Source organism: Garra rufa, chromosome 21 (assembly GCF_049309525.1).
Source record: "Garra rufa chromosome 21, GarRuf1.0, whole genome shotgun sequence".
Classification (NCBI taxonomy): Eukaryota; Metazoa; Chordata; class Actinopteri; order Cypriniformes; family Cyprinidae; genus Garra; species Garra rufa.
This window is the reverse complement of record NC_133381.1, coordinates 16,773,066-16,782,705: the sequence shown is the minus strand read 5'-3', so window position 1 is coordinate 16,782,705 and position 9,640 is coordinate 16,773,066.

Here is a 9,640-nt window from a genome sequence, read left to right as displayed (position 1 = left end):
TCACGTAAAAGACATTTACACATTCCACAAGAGAAAATAATAGTTTAATAGTTTAAATTACCCTGTTCAATACTGTTGTTACGTGAACGATCCACAGCTGTTTTTCTTAGTGATACTTGTCCTGAACTGCCTGCTGTTCTTCAGAAAAATCCTTTATATCCCACAAATCCCTTGGTTTTTCAGGATTTTTGTGTATTTGGACCCTTTCCAACAATGACTGTATGATTTTGAGATTAATCTTTTCACACTGAGGACAACTGAGGGACTCATATGCAGCTATTACATAAGGTTCAAATGCTCACTGATGCTTTAAAGAAGGAAACATCATGCATTAAGGCAAAATAAGAAAAATATACACATTTGTTCAAAAGTTTACACCCCTGGCTCTTATTACATTGTGTTTCCTTCTAAGGCATCATTGAGGGTTTGAACCTTCTGTAATAGTCCCTCAGTTGTCTTCAGTGCGAAAAGATGGATCTCAAAATCATACAGTCAATGTTGGAAAGAGTTTAATACACAAAAATGCTGAAAAAGATTTTTCGGAAGAACAGCAGGCAGTTTAACTGTTCAGGACAAACAAGGGACTCATAAACACCTATCACTAAACAAAAAACAAAAAAAACAGCTGTGGTCATTCAGGTAACAACACAGTATTAAGAATCAACTTTTGAATGCGGTCATTTTTATAAATTCAATTATTTTCTCTTTTGGACTATATGTAAACGTATTTTATGTAAAATATCTTACTCAGGTCAGTACTAAATGAAATAAATAAATAAATAAACAGCATGCGTTTTGTATGATCTCTCTTATTTTAGTAAAATAATTAACATTTTGCAGATTCACTAAACTTTTGACTATAAGCATGATTTGGCGGTTTATGAGCATTTTAACTAGTGAGAACACACTAGTTGAACACACAGGTTGGTCATGATTATTTTAATATATTATTACTTTTGGAAATTTGGCCCTGACAATTTATTGATGTTACCTTTAACATTTATGCAGTTTCATGATTTCTTTTGTGTTTTATAACTGTTTTGCAGATTAAATTTAGCTTTAAAATGTCTATAATAGACCATTGTGACAATTTACCCCCTTTCGCGCCATTTGTTGTCAAAGCGTTGTTCTCGTTGCCAGCTGTCGAATTGCTGTCGAATTGTCGAATTTGCTGGGCCAAAATCGTGAAAATGTTCAAAATTTTTTTGCATTCACAACTGTAAAAGTATTCGCTATACAGGAATTTACAAATAGCGTGGTACTATCATGCGATGTCGTTATGCCACCAGAAGATGGCGTCAGTAGCTAAACTGTAAGGGACTGAGGAAACATCGCCACAAACACTGAAACACAGGGGCAAGAAGGTCTGTTTTCAGTTTGCGCATTTTTGTAAACCAATTTATCCTACGTTTTTTTCTTCCTTGGCGACTTTCGATTATAGATAGCCTTCTTAAACTTATCCAGTAACCACCTGTTGAATTGTGTACTACTGACGGTATGTGTTCCCAGTTTTTCCTCACGTTCTTCGCTAAAAGAAGTTTTAGGAAACACCTTTATTTTAGTGTATGTGCAGTAAAGGTGTCCTAACCAGACTGATTCTATCACTCTAACATAGTCCCATTCATTCACATACAGATCCTCTCCTCCCAAAATGCCGCCCATAGCGGTGCTGTAACAGATTGAGCTCTTTAGGATGCTCCTATAAGTAGAGCTTTGTGGATGAAATCCTGAAACCAAGCTAAAGTGGGACAGTGGAGGAGGAAGGGAGATCTTCATTCTAAATAGCATAAATGCTGCATGACATTTTATATCTGCAGATTGTCCCACTGGGAACATAATATTTCTTCATTAGTCAGGATGTGTCTTTTAAATCTGTTATTTTTATTATAAATAACATGCATTTATCAGTGCAAATATCTTAGTTTATTTTCTTTGTGTGAAGAGAAAAGAAAATGATTGAATGTTCAAGAAAATGTTTACAGTTTCTTTGTTTAGATGATTTCCTTTCAAATGATTTTTTTCATTAATGACAATGCTTTCGTATGCCTTTTGAATTCTTTAAAAACTTTAAATGACTGTACTTTTTAATTTTACAAGACCATGTTTGCTTTTGTTCAGGCTTTTGTTGCACATAAAAGAAAACTAAAAAGACAAATTCCTCATCTCTTCGCAGCCCAGCTCACTTAATTGAAATTGGAGTGATTGTCTGAGATTTCATCTCAAAGATGAGCGCCATGGCTACAAACACCCCTCCTGCTCCACCTGTAATGGCTCTGAAACCCCACATTAGACCCTCACAAAATGTGCCCTGATGAGAAACCGCAGTCTGTGTTCTTATACACACACTCACACAGACTCCAGGTCAGGCTGACACACTTTGATGAAGCTGTGTTTTTTTCCCCGCTGGTATTAAATGGTCTATTATGATTTGAAGATGGTTCCTAGTACTGTTTTGAACAGGAGAGCAGAGGCTGGTATTGATTTGTTAAATCTGAATGAGAGGCTTTAGGTAACAGGATGGAAGAGAAAGAGAGGAAACATTAACAACGTGCCCTACAAAACAATTATCTAAAAATCACTTCCGTTTGAAAACAGCCAGGTCTGTGTTCAATCCTTGCGAATATACTAACCTCCTGCGATTTTGAGCCATTGAATGGAAAACAATGAATATATGACCTGCCTGAAAGTACCAGACTTAAAATCATTTTTAGTTCATTGTCAACAAATACACACTTTATAATACACATACACAATCAGCTATAGCATATTTTATGAAACATTATTTTTTGAAATGTATGTAGTATCCTGATAAGGAAAATATTATACTGCATAATGTAATTTATATGAATATTGTTTTATATATAACATTTTCTAGTAAATTCCACTTCAATTTTGTATATACTTTGTAGATAAAGTCTGTGAAAACTGGTCCAATGTACTGTGTTAATATGATTTTTCACAGGTTTTTACCCATATTTTTAATTATTTGTTTTACCAAAATAAGAGGGATCATACAAAATGCATATTTTTGATTTAGTACTGACCTGAATGAGATATTTCAAATAAAAGACATTTACATATAGTCCACAAGAGAAAATAATAGTTCAATTTATAAAAATGACCCCGTTCAAAAGTTTGCATATGCTTGATTCCTAGTACTGTTTTGTTACCTGAATGATCCATAGCTTTTTGTTTTGTTTTTGTTTTTGTTTAGTGATAGTTGTGTATGAGTCCCTTGTTTGTCCTAAACAGTTAAACTGCCTGCTGTTCTTAAGAAATGTCCTTCAGGTCACACAAATTCTTTGGTTTTTCACACTGAGGACAACTGAGAGATTCATATGCAACAATTACAGAAGGTTCAAATGCTCACTGTTGCGTCATAAGAAAAAAAATGCATTAAGAGCCAGGGGTGAAAACTTTTGAACAGAATGAAGATGTGTACATTTTTCTTATTTTGCATAAATCTCATATTTTTTTCATTTAGTACTGCCCTTCAGAAACTACAGAAGATACTTACATGTTTCCCAGAAGACAAAATAAATAATCTTCAAATTCAGAAAGTTTGCAGTGAGCGTTTGAACCTTCTGTAATAGTTGCATTTGAGTCCCTCAGTTGTCCTCAGTGTGAAAATATGGATCTCAAAATCATACAGTCATTGTTGGAAAGGGTTCAAGTACACAAAAATGCTGAAAAACCGAAGTATTTGTGGGACCTGAAGGATTTTTCTGAAGAACAGCTGGCAGTTTAACTTAAAAAAGTAACATGCATTTGTATTATCCCTCTTTTGACTTCATCTGTTGATAGATGTTTCTATACATTCTACCTTTTTGTAAAAAAAAAAGGCGCATGGATTCATTGGATATTACGTTGTGCCTCTTGGTATTGCGTTTAAGTACAGGCCATGTCTGCTTTTACGTATCACGTGAAGGTTCAAACTCCTGAACTTTCTTACTTTTACTAGACAGAAGCAGCTGCCTGTTTTACCCCCCCCCCCTCCCCCCCTAAACACAAGGAACAATCCACCTTTGTGTGTGAGTATAAACCTTTCAGAAATATCATTTCAGAGCAACCCCTCTCTGGTAGTAGCATGGTATGTTTTGAATCTGTTCCCAGGTTTTGGCTCTACTTGTACTCCATGTACATTTGACACGTCGTAGATGGCAGAAAGAGGTACGAGGAACATTAATAGAATAAAGGTGCTAGCGATACAGAAGAGAGCCTGCTTAGCTCTACTAATGAGCTATTAAGAGCAAGATAGGACTCAAGTCTCTCCCCCTCGGCCTCTTTTGCAGCCAAAACACACTTTGTCTGGTAATGGGTGTATTAGCGGAGTAAGAATGCAATGGTGTTAGTTGGGGGTGGCGAGTGGGATCTGTGTGTGTGATGTAGGTTTTACTCTGTTACAGTAATATAATAAAAGGTTTTTTTGTTGAAACAAGGGAATACATTTACTGTATTAGGAATGAGTACCACCTAGACTTTTGTGCTTGTATTTTTATATTAGAAACTGAACAGTCAGTTTTGTGATTTAGTTTAACAAACCAATGAACAATTTGTAGTTAGGGAAGCATATCAGTCTATTTTAGAATTTTATTTTGTTTTTTATTGATCAATATTGATATTTAGCTGTCCAGTCTAATTTGTAATGTTTGCTTAAAGTGAATGTTTAAAACACAAATAATTTGATAACACTAGTATATGCCACTTTTTATGTATAGTACAGTTGAAGTCAAAAGTTTACATACACCGGCTTGTAGAATCTGTTAAATGTTAATTATTTTACCAAAATAAGAGGGATCATACAAAATGCATGTTATTTTTTATTTAGTACTGACCTGAACTCACATAAAGGACATTTAAATGTGTCCACAAGAGAAAATAACAGTTGAATTTATAAAAATGGCCTTGTTCAAAAGTTTTTACATACAGTTGATTCTTGAGTCTCTTGTTTGTCCTGAACAGTGAAACTGCCCGCTGTTCTTCAGAAAAGTGCTTCAGGTCTCACAAATTCTTTGGTTTTTCAGCATTTTTGTGTATTTGAACCCTTTTCCAACAATGACTGTATGATTTTACGCTCACTGATGCTTCAGAAGCAAACACGATGCATTACAGTTTTTTCTGATGGCTTAAACCCTAACTATGATTCTTATAGCACAATTTCTAAAACTATTAATACTTACAGCAAAACCACTCACTGAGTTTGCAAAACTAAAAGCACAAACACTGCTTTGCACTCAGTTTTCAATTTTGTAACACACACTTTGCAAAACTGTAGGTACAATCCACTGCACTCTTTTTGCGGAACTGTAAATACAACTCACTGCTTTACTCTCAATTTCCAAATGATCAACACACTCCTAGCAAAACTATACACATTTATGGCTATTATTTACAGTATTTTGTTTTGTTGGAAAAATCACTTGTGTTTGTTTTGATGTGTGTAAATAAACACCAGTACTTGAAGTTTGGATCCCTCTATTTTTTCAGAACTATGACAAAAGTATGACTTCAAACTGACATAGCCTACCTTGTGCACAGAGAAAGCAAAAGCAAAATGTGTGTTTTATTCATACCATCAGTGTGTAGTTGGTGCATTGTGTGCTTATTAATGTGATGGCTTGTGTTACGAAAATACGATACAAAAAAATACCATTTTTACAAAGGTTTGAAGAGTTAAGCAAGGTTTATTAGCTTTTGAAAGAAAACTACAATGTTTTGCTGATTTGGTGAAGGGTTTTCTTATTTGTGTGTAGAGTTTTGCAAAAATAGCCAATAGTTACAAAAATGTGCTTAGGCCATCAGAAAAAAACTGTAAGATCCAGGGGGGTGAAAACTTTTTGAATTTGAAGATCAGGGTAAATGTATTATTATTTTGTCTTCTATGAAACATGTAAGTATCTGAAGGGCAGTACTAAATGAAAAAATATGATACTTAGGCAAAATAAGAACAAATGTACACATCTTCATTCTGTTCAAAAGTTTTCACCCCCTGGCTCTTAATGAATAGTGTTCCTTCTGAAGCATCAGTGAGTGTTTGAACCTTCTGTAATAGTTGCATATGAGTCCCTCAGTTGTTCTCAGTGTGAAAAGATGAATTTCAAAATCATAGACATTATTGGAAAGGGTTCAAATACACAAAAATGCTAAAAAACTAAGAATTTGTGGGACCTGAAGGATTTTACAGAAGAACAGCGGGCAGTTTAACTGTTCAGGACAATCAGGGACTATCACTAAACAAAAACAAAAAACAAAAAAGAAAACGCTGTGGATCATTCAGGTAACAACACAGTATTAAGAATCAAGTGTATGTAAACTTTTGAACGAGGTCTTTTCTTTGTAATGTATTTAAAATGCCTTGTTTATTGTTTTTTATATTTATTTATAAATATATACAGGTTTATTTATTTATGTCACTGTTCATCTGTTGTTTTTGTCTCAATTATGACATTAAGTAATTCTGAAATTGAATGAATATTGAATTATAGGAGTCTGAATAGTTTCATACATTCATAACATAGACATTCTATGAAGTAGGTATTCTATATTTAAAATGAAAGTAGTGATCAATAGTCTTGACCTTTGCCATCATTCTTATGCACCCTTGTTTTGTTTTTCCCAAAATCCACAGGAGGTTTGTAAAATCTTGAAGTTCTAATAGCTGTGTAACCCACATGCTGCATCACCCAGACTCAAAGGAGCTGAACAAAATGTGCCTTCCCCATCTTCAGGTATTGTCATGTCATGTCTTGTCTGATATGTCTCACCATCTGTCTTTTTGTCTCTGTGTATGTGTGTTTCCGCCCATCTCGGCTTTGTCCCTCTTCTCTTTTGACGCTGAAGTGTTTTGTTGTCTCTAAATAAATGAGGTGGGTGAGTTTTGCCATTCTGACACTGTGGGCTTTACTTACCATCTGATGGGAGGCTTTACCAGCAGTGACACAATAGAGACAAACACAGAGGAAGAGGAAACAGCACTCATATTGTTCTGGGATCTTCACAGCTAGTTCATTAGGGGGATATCTGAATAACCTTCACACAGACATGTTCAAAAAATTTGATGAAAGGCCAAAAAAATGCCATATCAAAAATATTAGCATTTTACAATGTCATGACTGCTTTTGTTAACGACAGAAGGGACTAAACTGAAGGTCAGGACATTAATTTTCAACACACAACACTAAATTGTTGTCTAGTGAGGTTTTAGACAGAGTCAATGTTTGATTTCAGATAATGTGTCCCTCATACCGCTCACATTGTTATAATGAAAATACAGTGGAATTTGTATTTGTATTCAAATATTTGCAATATTTGTATGTAATTGTAATTTGCAAGACTGCAGGGTCAAACATTTCCTGACACGTCAGGTTTAGAGGACTATGTATGTGCTCAGAACAAATGCCACCCAGGTTCCCAGGTTCAAGTCTAGTTCTATTCTCCCACCCACCACTGCACTCGCCAAAACAAAATCAAGTAGAAACCTTTTCCTACATTTGTAGTATCTGGATGTCTAGTTAACCTAGAATAGTCTAAGCTGGCTGGTTTGTTGCCCATCTAGTTATTGTACCCGCATAGGCAGTTTATTCATGTTGGAAACTGGTTGACCAAGTGGTTAAGACTAGTTGAAATGACTGCACTATCAAGCATAGTACTACTAGTACTTTAATGGTCGATATTAGTAACTTAAGGGTTTAGATTAGTAGCTTAATGATTGCAATTATTAACTTGAAAGTATGTATTACTAGGGTTGATATTTATAAAGTGTACAGATGTAGTACCCTAGTACCTTAACAATTGATTTTCAGAATGAAAGGGTTTATATTTGTATCTTAAGGGTCAATATTCTTAATTTAAGAGTAAATGCAAGTGTTACTAACTTCAGAGTTGATATTGGTAACGTAAGAGAACATATTAGTACCTTAAGGGTTGATATTAGTAACTTAAGGTTTTAGATTAGTATTTTAGGGATTAAAATTAGTAATTTGAAGGTATATGTATTATTATCTTGGGGGGTGGAAATTTATAAATGAACGGTACATATCTAATACCTAGTACCTTAACTGTGGTGTTTCAGAGCTATTATTTGTATCTTAAGGGTCGATATTCATAATTTAAGAGTAAATGCATGTATTATTACCTTAAAAGTTGATATTAGTAATTTAGGAGAACATCAGTACCAATATCAGTACCTTAAGGGTTGATATTAGTAACTAAAGGGTTTAAATTAGTATTTTAAAGATGGAAATTAGTAACTCAAAGGTATGTATTGTAATCTTCATGGTTGATATTTATAAATTAAGGGTATATATCTAGTACCTTCTACCTTAACGGTTGATTTTAAGAACCAAGGAGTTTATATTTGTATCTTAAGTGTCAATATTCATAATTAGAGTAAATACATGTATTACTAACTTAAGAGTTGAAAATAGTAATTTAAGAGAACATATTAGTACCTTAAGGGTTTAGAGTAGTAACTTAAAGATTGAAATGACTAACTTGAAAGTAATTATTCTTATCTTAAGGGTTTACATTTAAAAACTAAGGTTGGATATCTAGTACCTACAGTTGCAATCAAAATTATTCAACCCCCTTGACCTGCAAGACATTTTGCTGCAGAGAACAACATTTTGTGAAAACAATTCAACAAAGGCATAAGTAAACTATTAAAGAAAGTTTATTAATACACATTTGAGTAATTCTGAGAACGTAAGTTGATGAATAAAGAAAAAAAATCGAATTGGCTCTAAACATTTATGTTCAAAATTATTCAACCCCTGAAAGTAAATTTGGTGTAGAATCTTTTATTCTTTTAAAACCACCAATAAACACTGCCTGGAAGTGCTTAGATGATTCTGTCACCTTTCTGCTGCAAATCTTGGGCTATTCCTCCCCTGAAAAAGCTTTCAGATCACTGATAATCTTTGGTTTTTACTTTGCCACTGCTTGCTTCAAATTCAACCATGTATTTTCAATGAGAATTACATCTGGAAACTGAACAGGCCACTTAAAAACATTCTATGACTGATCCCTGAACCAAGCTTAAGTAGATTTAAGCTTATACTTTGGGATGATTGTCCTGCAGGAAAGTCCATTGATTATTAGCTTCAGACTTTGCACAAAATGCATCACAATGTTTCCCAAAATGGTCTGATACTCTAATAAATCCATGATATCCTTTGTATGGTCATGTTTTCCACTTCCTTCTACAGTAAAACAACCCCATAACAGGACTGGTCCACCTCCATGTTTGATGATGGAGATGGTGTTCTTCTGCTTATAAGCTTTGTCTTTTTTGCACCAGATGTACCTCTGATCCATATATCCAAAAAGTTCCAGTTTGGACACATCACTCCATAAAACATTCTTCCATAACCTCACAGGTCTATCCAAATGAATTTTGGCATGTTCAAGGCAGCCTTTTTGTTCTTCTTGGTCAAGAGTGGTATTCGGCAAGATTCCTCAACATGAAGACTACACTTTTCTAGTGTTTATCTTATTCACAGCATTGAAATATTTTTCCTCCTTTTGTCGGGTCATCTTGCAAGTCTTTGGCTGTACATTGCAAGATTTTCTCAGTTGATCTGATCAAACATTTTATGATATTGTGCTTTTTTGTTCAACAGCCTCAAAGGTTTTCTGGTTC